Consider the following 13,267-nt stretch of genomic DNA (forward strand, 5'->3'; position numbering starts at 1 on the left):
TATACTGCCCAAAATTTGCATCCCTGGGCAGTTCACAGCAAAACAATACAAATTACAACAGAATAAAAATGTTAAAGCATTACAACAATTTAAAATTTTAAAACAATGTTAAGAACTATCAAAACAATATTTAATTAAAGACCTGGATGAACAGATGTGTATTTAAGGACTTTTTAAAAGGTTGTCAGAGATGGGGAGGCTCTTATTTCAACAGGGAGCGCATTCCAAAACCTTGAGGCAGCAATGGAGTAGGCCCGTCCCTGAGTAGCTACCAGATGAGCTGGTGGCAACAGCAGACGAACTTCTCCTGATGATCTCAATGGGCGGTGGAGTTTATGGAGAAGAAGATGTTCTCTTAAATACCCAGGGCATAAGCTACGTGCATGACAGTGCAAATGATCTTTTCTCTAAACTATTTCTAATGCAGCTGCTGTTTTCATCTGAAATCTTTACAAGTGAACATCAAATTGCAAAAGATTTCTTTGCCATTAAAGTATTTCAGTAATAACTCTGATGGGCAGTTTGTCAATGAGAAATGAGGAAAGAGCCACTTAAGGCAATAATTTCTGGTGTATATTGTTCAGTTTAACTTGTCTGGCATGGGTTCTTTTGGTGGTTAAATAAACAAGAAACAGATTGCTTTACATCCGATTTCGTGCCATAGAGAGAACTGCCTTAGTATACTCTCATAGGTTATCTTCATCTTAGAAGCATTTTCTTTTACTGCCAGAAAAAGAATGTCCATTAAAATGTCTAGAGGGTGACAACCCGAAAAAGCATATAGACATGTAATATTATTAAGTTTCTAAGAAACAGAGGAGAGAAAATCATTTTGACATCTCAGAACTAGTCACATTTACATTTGAAGTAAGTTCTACTGATTCTAGCAAGTGTGGAATCCCCTGTGTGAACATTTCAATGAGACTTACTATCTCTAAGTTTTTTCACATGCAAATTTTAAAGACCCTTGATCCTGCTTTGTATCTTCAAAAGTAGTGTGCCACCACTTGCAAATTTGTAGCAATATCCACAGTGGAAGCAGAAAACTGGAATCCTTGAAATGTACCTGTAACATTGTGTACACAGCCTAGAGATGCACATATCAGGCGCTATATAAATAGGATAAGTAGACAAACATCATTTTACAGAAAGTCATGTTTTGCTTCAAGAAAGGAGTACTTTTCACAGAGAATTCCTGTAAAAAAATTATTTATTTGTCCCTGAAGAGGGCCTTTTGGTCAAAACATGTTATGCTAGCTATCAATAAAATATACAGCTTCCATACATCTACAAGCATCTTGAGATGTCCTTTTCTGTTGTCCTTGAAATGTACCTATAACACCATTTTACAGAGAGTAATCATGTTTAGTGCATAAACTGTGGAACTATCCTGTGAAGGGAGTACTAGCTTGGCGCAATTTCCTTTAGCCCAACCGTTTCCAAACTTCTTTTCTCACTATCCAGTTGAAAGCAATCACTTATTCCCACAACCCACAAGAATCATTTATTCCCATAGGAGTTTTCATAAAATCACAGAAGAGCAAATATTTATTATTTATGTATACATTTATTTATTTATTTATTTTATCAAATTTGTACACTGCCCCAAACTTTCATCTCTAGGCAGTTAACAATAACAATTTAAAAATAAACCAGAGATTAAAACCTAAAAACAATTAGGAAGCTGAGAAAGCTTGGGCGAAAAGATGGGTTTTCAGGTGCTTTTTGAAAATTGCCAATGATGGGGAGCGACCGAGAAGGCCCGTCTCTGTGTAGTCAGCAAATGAGTTGGCGGTAACTGGAGATGGACCTCCTCAGATGACCTCAATGGGCAGTGGGGCTCGTAGTGAAGAAGACGCTCTCTTAGATACCCAGGGCGTAAGCCGTTTAGGGCTTTTAGGGCTACAACTAGCACTTTGTATTTTGTCCGGAAACCTATTGGCAACCAGTGTAGTTCCATCAGTAAAAGAGTAACGTGGTCTCTCCGAGCCTGTTCTAGGGCTTTATTGGGCTGGATGAATGATAATAAATTGAAGCTGAATCTGGGCAAGATAGAGCGGCTATATACGATTGTTGGGCCAAGTTCAGGAGATGATGTAGATCTTCTTGTTCTGGATGAAATTATACCACCTCAGAAGGACCAGGTATGAAGTTTAGGAGTGCTCCTGGACTCAGGCCTCTCTCTTATTTCTCAGATTGATATAATGACCAGGAGTCCTTTTTAAATCAGCTTAGGCTGATAAAGCAGCTGCATCCATTTCTGAAAAAGAGCAACCTCAAAGCAATAGTGCACATGCTCATAACCTTTAGATTAGACTACTGCAATGTGTTCAATGTAGGACTGTCTCTGAATCTAATCAAAAAATGTCAATTTGTTCAAAATTCAGCAGCCAGGCTGGTTTCTAGGAAAAACAGAATAGACCATATTACTCCTGTCTTGAAAACATTGCACTGGCTGCTATATGCTTTTAGGCAGAATGCGAAGTGCTGGTAATCGGGCATTGTCAGCTGACCATGCAAAAGGCTACTGAGCATGCGCGGAGGCCATGTGCATGCCAGCATCACACACAGGCTGCTGGGGGAGAGCACCATTGGTGTGTGCTGATAGCTGAGGGGAGTGCCGCCAGTATGGAAGTGGTGGTGAGTGGAGGAGAAGCAGGGATGGACCTGCTCTCCTCCACCTTAAAGAGGCTGGATAAGCCCTTGATTTTAAAGGGATCATGCTGCGATTCGCATGCCGAATCACATTTTGAGCACATCCCTATCCAGAATAGGAGTTAACCCAATGCTCCCCACACAAACCAGCAGAATGAGTGGGCATGCAGTAGATCAGCTGACCACTTAGGATTCAACCCTTTGCTTCCTACTGCCTAAATGTTTATTACACCACACACCCATCTAGGAATATTGATCTAGGAAAGATCAGAAGGAAGTTCTCCTGTCCCTTAGCAACTTCCTATGCCTATGGGAGAGCCCACACTATAATATTTTGCTCTAAAGTGAAGTTGGTTTGTCCACTGCCTCATTCTTAGTGTTAGAATGTGTGGCATTTTTGTCAATAAAACTTATATTAAATGCAGTTATCACAAGTCTAATCCTTATTTCTTCCCAGTTGTCCCAAACAGCAAAGTGGCACTAAGCATGTTCACAGTAAAGGGTTGACTGGGTCAAAAGCATTTTTCTTTCTGAAATGCTGTCTTGGGACAGTTGTGAAAGTTGACCTTTGTGTCCCAGTGGAATAAATCAGTTGTTGATTTAGAGCGCTCAAATATGCACTTTGACACTTGTCCTACTAATATGAGACCAGCTGAGAACTTGTCTAGCAGTTAGAAGGAAAACAAGCACAGTGGGTAAAACCTACTGGGAAATTTTCCTGCAGATGCCCCATTGAAATGAATGGGAGCTGTGCAAGGGCATAAGAGAGCTGTTCTCATTCACTTCTTTGTTGCTTACACAGAAAAATTGCCCAGTGGATTATGCCAGAGCCAGCCCAACCATACAGACAGACTGGTCAGCTTCCTATGGCAGTTCATGTTAAGAGGTACGCATCATGCCAGCTTCCTGAATAGAGCTGCTCAACTTTGGCCTTCCTGCGGATGTGGGCCTACAGCTCCCATAATCCCTGGCTATGGGCCACTGTGGCTGGGAATTATGGGAGTTTTAGTCCAGAAACAGCTGGAGAGCTGAAGCTGAGCAGCCCTGCTCTATAACATCACAAAAGGTTCTGAACCCACTCTTGGTTTGCATGGGGGACTCATTTGCTCCCCTGTCTGGAGTAGGGATGTGCGCGGTCTGGCCAAATGCAGGTTTGGCAGCAGGGGGTTACCTTTAAGCAGGAGGGAGGGTGCTCTTCCCCCCCCCCCCACACACACACACCATGTTTTCCCAACTGGCATTGTGACCAAAATTGCTGGCACAAAGTGGCAGAGTATCCTCTTACCACCCTGGTCATCGTCAATCTGGAAGTGGCTGGTGCGCTTGCGCATGTTGTGGATGAGCATGTGCAAGGGCCACGTCCAGTCTGACGCTGACCGGGGTGGCAAGAGGGTATGCAGCCACCTCACGCGAGGAAGAGAGCACACACTCCAGTTACAGAGCAGGTAGGTAGCAGAGGATGGTTTAGTTGTTGCAGCTATTTAGAGAAAACACATGGAGATTCTTGTAGAACTATCTACTAAGTATTTAGTGGCCCCTGTGATGGCCGGTTACTGCCACTGCCTCTTCTTACAGGTGAAACAGCAAGTTCCAGTCATAGCAACTAGGCTTCAGGCCAAGTTCCTCCTGTTGCACTCCTGAGATAAAGTCTTCTATATCACATTCAGCCTTCTTCATTCATTATTAATCCTGGCAGGCAAGGTTCTAGGTAGCATGGAGGAAGGGCCCCCAGATTCAGTTCTGCCCTGCACTGAGAAACATTTAGCTCAGGGAGAACAGGGGAGTGGTTAACAAGCCCACAGGTGTTGGGGATGGGGCTAGCTGGTGTGCTCACATTCACTGACACATAAAGGCATAGGCAGAGGAGGCATCTGCCAACGGCTGCAAAATTTGAAGAGCAGCAGTTGCTGCAGGGAGGCGGCCAGAAGAGCATCCCCGCTTTTAGGGTTGTTTTTTTTAAAGCAGCAGCAGCAGCAGTAGCTGTGGGGAGGTGAGTGGCCAGGCGAGGGGGAGGTTGCCCCCTTTGCACCCTAAAGCTCACCACTGGTGGTGGTGGTGGCTGGCTACAGGGAGTGGGGGTGAGGATGGGAGAGTGCCCATTTTTTAACCTGAGAAAGCCTGCTGATGCTATGTGGGTGGCACAACGTCCTCCATCCTCCCGAGTGACTGCACATGGGCACAGCTATCTGTAGCCCCTTTCAGCCGGAAATGGACTATGGATAGCAGAGCCCATGTGTAGCCAGTCACTGGGGAGGGGGGGAGGAGCTTTCCGCCGCCCGCGAGCCATGAATGGAGCTTAATGCTGAGTTTCATTCATGGCTCGCAGGTGGCAGTGAGCTCCTCCCTCCTTCGCAGTGACTGACTGCATATGGGCTCTGCTGCCCATAGCCCATTTCTGGCTGAAATATAGCATGGATAGCAGAGCCCATGTGCAGTCACTGGGGAGGAAGGTAGAGGTTGTGCCACCTACATAGCGTCAGTGGGCTTTCTCAGGTTAAAAAATGGGCACTCTCTCCTCCTCAGCCCCCCCGCAGCCAGTCGCCACCGCTCCTAGTGGTGAATTTTAGGGGACAAATGGGGGAACTTCCCCTTCGCCCAATTGCCCCCCTTCCCACAGCTACTGCCACCACTGCAGCTTTTTTAAAAAGTAAAAGGGGAAAACACTCCCCCCCACCAGTCACTGCCACTGCTTTTGTTTTTTTTTAGGGGTAGCTAAAATCTTTTTGCTTATGGGCATCAAAAACCCCTGCTCACATTCCCCCTCTGCCTAGGTACAAGTTACCCAGATTAATAACTGAAGAGGGTGTTTCTATAGGCCCATTCACACATTATGTTCATCACTTGTACAATGAGTGTACAGTACCGCCTACCACTCCTACCGCCTATTGAGATATACACGTTATACTGAACACATGTACAGAAGTGCACTTCCTATCTATACCATGCATTGTATCCAGGTCTTTATCCAGGTTCACTTTTAAAACCCCAGCTAACTTGGCAAAGAGGCACTTTTTAACATGGTGATTCTCTTTATTTAGCGGAGGGAGAGTAACTGGCCCTATCCACCCCCAGCACAGTACCTCCAGTGACTGTTGCTGGTGTGTGTCTTATGTGTCTATCTGTTATCTACAGTCAAATGGCAAACTTGTGTAAATTCATTCAGAACTGGTTGAGTGCACCTCATTGATCAGATGTACTACTCATGATATGCCAAGCAGTTTTTTCTGCCCCCTCCTTCCCCCCATGCAGATAATTGCTTGCCTGCTTGCCTTTCCCTTCCCTTCCCGGTGAGGGCCCACCTTGCCTTTTCTGACAGCAGCACAGGTCACTGCCACCCTCCTTGTTCTCTTACTTTGTGCCCACTGTGGATTTAAAAGAGAGCAAAAGGTGGTATAGTGAGTTCAGTCGACTGCTGGCCTAGAGCATCTGATGGAGGAAGATACTCTAAGCCAGCCCTCTACTGGACTCAGGACACTTCCTTCCACTCTCTTCCCTGGCCAGCCAGAGTGGCAACAGAAGAAGAAGAGAGGAAGTGGCCTGGAGGCCATTTGCATGGCCAGCAAATAAGGAGGCCAGGTGAACTGCAGAGATGTGCCAGTGCCATGAGGGATGCTGGCTGGAGCGGCAGCTTGCAGTGCTGGCCATTACCACTGGTCACTAAGAAGAGCTCTGATGACTTTGATGTTAAAAGTACCCTGTAAAAGATCTTCGATTAATTTAACATAAAGCTACCTGTAAGTGCTTGGATTAATTTAATGTTAAAGTTACCTCTTGTCACCTCTTGCCACCCCCTATTGCCGCCCACACTAATGCGATTTTAATTTTTTTTTTTAAAGCCAGAACACTATGAAGGTTCTGAATGGCATGTGCTTGTTCTGTGGAAAGTAAACACCGGGTCACCTCAGCGTTCCAGTTGGAACGTCCGAGCCACTTTGTGTTTCGTTCCAAGCTTAGAACAGAACACAAACCCCGTTCTGTGCACACCCTGAAGAACTACACTGACTACCAGTACGTTTCCAGGCAAAATGCAAGGTGCTGGTTATAACCTATAAAACCCTAAACAGCTTAGGGCCTGGGTATTTAAGGGAACATCTTTACTAAGAACCCCACTGAGAACATCCAGAGAGGTTTGTCTGCAGTTGCCCCCAGCTTGTCTGGTGGCTGCACAGGAACTGGCCTTCTCTGTTGCTAACAAGAGACTTTGGAATATGCTCTCTGTTGAAATAAGAGCCTCCCCATCTCTGACAACTTTCAAAAAGGCTCTAAAGACACATTTATTCACCCAAGATTTTTAACTAGATTGCTTTTTTAAAAAAATTGTTTTAAAGTTTTAATTTGTTTTTATGTTGCTGTAAACCACCCAGAGATGGACATTTGGGGCGGTGTACAGATATAATTTAATTAATTAATTTGCTTCCATTTTTGCTTTTTTGTTTTAAATAAAAATAACATCCATGAGGTGGTGAGGATTTTGACTGTGATGCACAGGGAGAGGGCATTTAAACTCTTTCCCCACTGTGCTGCAGTACTATAGAAATGGTTTCCTTAAACTGCTGTTAGCTCAGAGTGGCAGCCTGCTGTTCCAAAAAAACCCAACAAGTTCTAGTAAGAACTAATCTGCCTACTTTCCTTTCCCTACAATTGGACTAAATTTGGTCCAAATCAGTTGGGCAGTTCACAAGTTAGCCTACTTGCACCTCAAATGTTCATGTGTCCACCATCTTGAATTAGGTTGGATGACATCATTACAAACTACACCCTTGAGCCAATCCTATGCGCCCCTACAACTGTAACAAATTTGGTTCAAATCAGTAGACAGTCCAAAAGTTAGCCCACTTGTGCCTCAATCGTTTACACATCCACCTTCTACATTATTACCAAAAAAAAATGTACTTTTAAAAAATTTTATATTCCATTCTTCCTCCAAGGAGCCCAGAGCGGTGTACTACATACTTAGGTTTCTCCTCACAACAGCCTTGTGAAGTAGGTTAGGCTGAGAGAGAAGTGACTGGCCCAGAGTTGAATGGGGATTTGAACTCGCGTCTCCCCGGTCCTAGTCCAGCATCCTAATTGATCTAACCACTACACCACCTGGCTCTTGAATTGGAATGGATGACATAATCACAGACTATGCCATTGAGGTGTCCCTATATGTCTCAACAGCTGTAGCAAATTTAGTTCAAATCAGTTAGGCAGTTCACAATTTAGCCCACTTGTGCCTCAAACATTTATACATCTGCCATCTTGAATCGGGGTGGATGACATTATCACATACTATGCCACTGAGGTGTCCCTATGAGTTATTCACTACAACTGTACCAATTCGGTTCAAATCGGCTAGGCGGTTCACAAGTTAGCCCACTCTACATATCTGCTATCTTGAATTGGGATGGATGACATCATCACAAACTACACTGTTGAGGTGTACCTGTGTGTCACTCACTACAACTGTACCAAAAAGGGTGCAAATTATTAATATTATTATTAATAATAATAATAATAATAATAATAATAATAATAATTCATTTTCTATACCGCCCTTCCAAAAATGGCTCAGGGAGGTTTACAAAGAGAGATAACAAACAAATAAGATGGCTCCCTGTCCCCAAAGGGCTCACATTCTAAAAAGAAACATAAGACACACACCAGCAACAGTCACTGGAAGTACTGTGCTGGGGGTGGATAGGGCCAGTTACTCTCCCCCTGCTAAATAAAGATAATGACCACATTAAAAGGTGCCTCTTTGCCCAGTTAGCAGGGGAAATTGGTTAGATAGTCCACAAATTAGCCCACTTGTGCCTCAAATGTTTATGTAGCTCCCATATTCAATTAGGATGGATGACATTATCACAAACTATGCCATTGAAGTGTCCCTATGTGTCTCTACAACTGTACCCAGTTTGGTTAATACTGGTCCAGGCATTGCGAAGTTGATGTTGTCAGGGAGAGGGGACACACACACAACAGACACACACACAGAATGCTGGGTGATCTCATAAGCCTACTGGAAAGTAGGCTAAAAATGGAAGCATAAATTAAACTTTTAGCATCATCTGTAGTTTAACCCCAAGACAGTGCAACTTTCTCATGTGTTCAGCTACTACTTGTTCATCCAGTGACCATTTGTGAGGATGTAGCATATTTTTGTATTCACATAATTTACATTAAAATAACATTTACAACGGATTGCCCCATTATCTTGTAGTAAGCATATCATCCTAACTTAGGATGCACATACAAAGAACTATGTACCTTGCTCTGAGCTCCTCAGAGGAAGAGTGGGATATAAGTGTAAAAATAAATTTAAAATAAAATGTCATCTCTGTGCAGCAGCACTGGCATTTCATGGAACAAAACTGAAACGGCAAAATATGCTGATCATTACAGTTTCAAAAGTGTGTCATTTACATATAGATGGAAAAGATGGGACCATCGCTACACCCTGCAGCAGTGAATTCCATTAGTTAATAATGCACTACATGACCAATTAATATGTGTGGCATTGGTTTGTGAGTTTGCCTGAATGTGAGGCTTCCTCAGAGGATTAATTCAGAGCCTGGCATACTAAGCACTGTAGCAAATGGGGCATATCATAGCAAATGGGTCAGGAATGGTAATTTTTGAAAGAATTTTTGGAAGGAAATTTTGAGTGGGAAGGGGTGGGGTGGGGTAGGGTAGGGTAGGGTAGGGTAGGGTAGTGTGCCTTGCCCTCAGTGTATGGCTTTAGGGAAGTCACTTGTCTCTCAGCCTCAATATATGTCATTGAAATAGGTGTCATCTTGCTACAGCTGTAGCAAATGTGGGGTTAAAGGGGTGGTTGGTATTTGAGGCTCGAGCACCGCTTCTTACTTGTACTCAGTTTATGACCTTGGGCAAGTCAAGTTGATTCCATCTCTTCTAACAGTTCACTTCTACCAGTGGCCTCTGGAAAGATTATATGTGCAGGCATGCGGGCAGCAGCATACCCCAGCACCTGGGCATTTTTCACCCAGGGCTTTTAACTCGCATCTCCTCCAGAATGGAGGATGTGTCTTCACATATCGGCCAGATATACCCTGAAGTCCCTGCAAGCTATTGGGGAGCACTTCACACACAATTTGGTTTTTTCACTGCACATTAGAGTGTAAAGTGTGCCATCGAGTCGGTGTCGACTCTTGGTGCCCACAGAGCCCTGTGGTTGTCTTTGGTAGAATACAGGAGGGGTTTACCATTGCCATCTCCCATGGAGTATGAGCGGATGCCTTTCAGCATCTTTCCTATATCGCTGCTGCCTGATATAGGTGTTTCCTGGGAAACAGACCAGCAGGGATTCAAACTGGCAACCTCTGGCTTGATAATCAAGTCATTTCCCTGCTGCACCATTAGGTGGTAGCTCGATTAATACCCAGAGTAAAAAAATCCACTTTTTGTGTAGGTTTTTTTGTGCAACACTGAACTCGCAGTAAAGCTTTGCAGTAAACTCACGGTAAAGCCTGCTGTGTGAAAAACGCCCTGGTAGAATCATAGAATTTTAGAGGTGGAAGGTGCTGCCTACCTGTCAGCCCCCATCCCACTGCTCCCCCCCCCCGCTGGCACTCTCCCCAAAAGCGTGGGCATGGGGCTGCAGCATTTCTTCCGCAAGCAGGAATGCTGCAGCCCCATGTCCATGCTTTTTGGGCGAGCACCAGGAAGGGGAAAGCGGTGGGCAGGGGCCTTCCCTGTCATTTAAAGCAAACTCCCCCCACCCCTCTGAACTGGTTTGAATGCCAGTCGATGGAACCAGTTCGGTGCTCCAGAAAATGAGCGCTGAACCAGTTCCGTGCACATCTTTACTCAGAGCAGGAAAGTGCTAGAGCAATTTGTCAGAAGTATACAGCTGTGAACATGAAGGTTCCATTCGGGTATCCTGGCTATTAGAGTTGCTTCCATACGCAGAGCTGGAAAGGAGAAGATGTCCTTCCAGTGCTGAGCTCACAGCAGCCTAACAGTCCAATCCTAAATATGTTCATTTGCAAGTAAGTCCCACTTAATTCCATAGGATTTACTTTCAGTCAAGTGTGTATAGGACTGAAGCCTTATCTGGGCATTTGTGTTAGAAATTTGTGATTTCTTCTGATTTGGAAATCTATGTAGCAGTAACTCTGTGAAAGTATTGTACTTTTCTGAACAAAAGGTAGATCACATTAGCTTGATGAGGCACCTATGTTTTTATTCAAGCCAATTATGTCTCTGCAAGTTTGCAAGAATTTAATTAAATCTATTACCAGGTGTGCTGTTGATTTGCTTTTATTTTTGTTATAAAATGAGGGGAAAGCAGAACTAAAAGAATAAGCAAGAGACTTCAGGAAATGTTTTTTTCTTAAATAAATGGGGCTTGAGATACAACAAATTAGTTCTTTTTTCATCTTGACCTCCCTCAAAGGATGGGTACATATTTAATGCTCCATTAGAGTTGGACTTTACTTGTCACAAATATCAGTAGAGAACAATTTAATGCACTAAGTTTACACCTGTATCTAGTTAGACATTTATTTCAGCTCATGTCTAGTCTTGTGCTGTTGGGCAATGGACAGTCAGCTTTGAAAAGTCTTGCCTAAGGTAATTTTTCACAAATTGAAGCATAAACCTTCAGTGAGATAGTTACAACTCTGTTAGAATTATGCAAATATCAGAGACTTGGTGAATGTTGACAGGTGCCAAGATCAAGGATCATCAAATGCCTTTGACTTCATTCTTTGACTTTCTTCATCCTAATTTCCATAAATTTCTGCTGAACTATGGCAGTGACCATGGCCAGTGGTAATTACTGATAAATCTGAAAGTGAATCAAGTGCCATTGGCAAAATTGTACCCCCTTCCTTCATTTATATGTGAGTTTGAGGGAGTTTTAAGTGTTCAGAGCACTTCACATATACCATCTGCGCAATCTTTACAACACCTCTGTAGAGTAAAGTAAAGTTGTGCCATCAAGTTGGTGTCACCTCCTGGTGACCAGGGAGCCATATTGTTCTCTTTGATAGAATACAGGAGGGGTTTACCTCTGCCATCTCCCACGCAGTATGAGATGATGCCTTTCAGCATCTTCCTATATGGCTGCTGCCTGATATAGGTGTTTCCCATAGTCTGGGAAACATACCAGTGGGGATTCAAACCAGCAAACTCTTGCTCCCTAGGCAAGCTACTTCCCCGCTGTGCCATTAGGTGGCTCTGTCGATTAGGACAGTATTATTACCCCATGAGAGGGCCCGAAGGCAATTGGGTCTTGCCCCAACCTACCTAGTGAGTTCATGGTTGAGAGAAGACTCAGCCCGGGGATTTGCAGGGTCATGGCTCAGTCCCTTAGCCACTATGCTACACCGGTTTTCACTTGTGTTTCAGCATTATATAGTGTGCTCTTATATGCATGGAAGAGTGAGCAATTCTGTCAGGCTCCTAAATGCAGTCCATCATCTGTCCCACCGTTCAACAGAAGAAGCAGACTGCAAGGTTCTGCTCCCTGATAATGATCATCTGTGGCTTCCTGTGCTGGGGACCAAAAGTTGAGCAAACAGAAAGGTCATCTGTGTTTATGTTAACAATACAGAGGTTGAACCATGTTTTGTAAGAAAGTTGAATCATTATTTATCCACTTATCCTTTTTTTTCTTTTTTTCTCTCTTTGCTTTGAGCTGGAGGGCTTTGCTTATCGTGATATTTCCAACTCTGTAAACAGCCAAAGAGAAGGAGCTCGACTTCCCTAAATAGAGTCTTAGCTCACTTTTTATTATCAGTACAATAGAGAACTGCCCATCTGTTGCTCTTTCACATCTGGAACCACAGATGCTCTCTCCTTACAGCCAGTATTTATTGCAAGGAAATTACTACAGTATGTTTACCATCTATGTATCCTGTCACCTTTTCTCCTCACGCTGCCTTACACTGTTGCTAGAATCTTGGGATATGGGCTCCTAAATCTTCTAGATTTAGGAGCAACCCAAGAAACCAACAACATACTCCTTGCTTCTTGTATTGGATTTTGGATATAGGCATTGTTGCAGCAAAGATGTTTCATTCTCTCAGTGGCTTCTCGTAGTACTATGCTACTTATATACATTTCTTCCTTGCTAAAACAACAACAATTAAGTCCATTGTGGACATTTTCAAGGTATCACTATTAACAACTAAGAAACCATTAGGTATAAAGTTATTTGAGGTTGTGTGCATCCTATTGAAGGTGTATTTGTTTACAACAGAAGGCCAAGAGAGTCTATATATGGTACAGAGGTGCAATTATCTCTATAGAACTGGCTTGTTGGTCAGAACAACAACTCCCATCTAGTCTAGCATTCAGTTTCCAGCAGTGACTAGTCTTACACCTCTGGAGGTTCACAAACAGGGTATGATAGAGATCATTACCCTCTGTTGTTTCTGGTGATCAGAGGTATACTGAGGTATACTGCCTCCAAACATGGAGGTTCTATTTACCTGTCATGGTGAATACTGTAGAACTGTTGATGGCTATCTTGCATGCATTTATCTACAATACCTTTGACAAGTGCTTGTTTAACAGTGAGGCGAGTCTCATGACCAGTGAGACTCGCCAAGAGCAGGTTTGCGGGGAGAGCAGGCTTAGCCCGCTCTCCCTGCAGACAATA

General features: G+C 43.6%; 1 protein-coding gene and 1 long non-coding RNA gene across 17 annotated transcripts in view; one reads left to right on the forward strand and one right to left on the reverse strand.

Moving 5' to 3' along the window:
- The window catches only part of NRG1 (neuregulin 1), an 811,186-nt gene that overhangs the window by 465,175 nt on the left and 332,744 nt on the right, over positions 1 to 13,267 (forward strand). The gene's annotated exons all lie outside the window — the stretch shown is intronic.
- The window catches only part of LOC128343314 (uncharacterized), a 63,354-nt gene that overhangs the window by 5,762 nt on the left and 44,325 nt on the right, over positions 1 to 13,267 (reverse strand). The window contains exon 6 of one of the 5 annotated variants that reach the window (XR_008315465.1): positions 575 to 723. The exons of the other annotated variants lie outside the window; for them this stretch is intronic. This is a non-coding gene — a long non-coding RNA (uncharacterized LOC128343314). Of the gene's footprint in view, positions 1 to 574; positions 724 to 13,267 lie in introns of those variants that run through there. 5 annotated transcript variants of the gene reach the window in all.

Source organism: Hemicordylus capensis, chromosome 2 (assembly GCF_027244095.1).
Source record: "Hemicordylus capensis ecotype Gifberg chromosome 2, rHemCap1.1.pri, whole genome shotgun sequence".
NCBI classification, from domain to species: Eukaryota; Metazoa; Chordata; class Lepidosauria; order Squamata; family Cordylidae; genus Hemicordylus; species Hemicordylus capensis.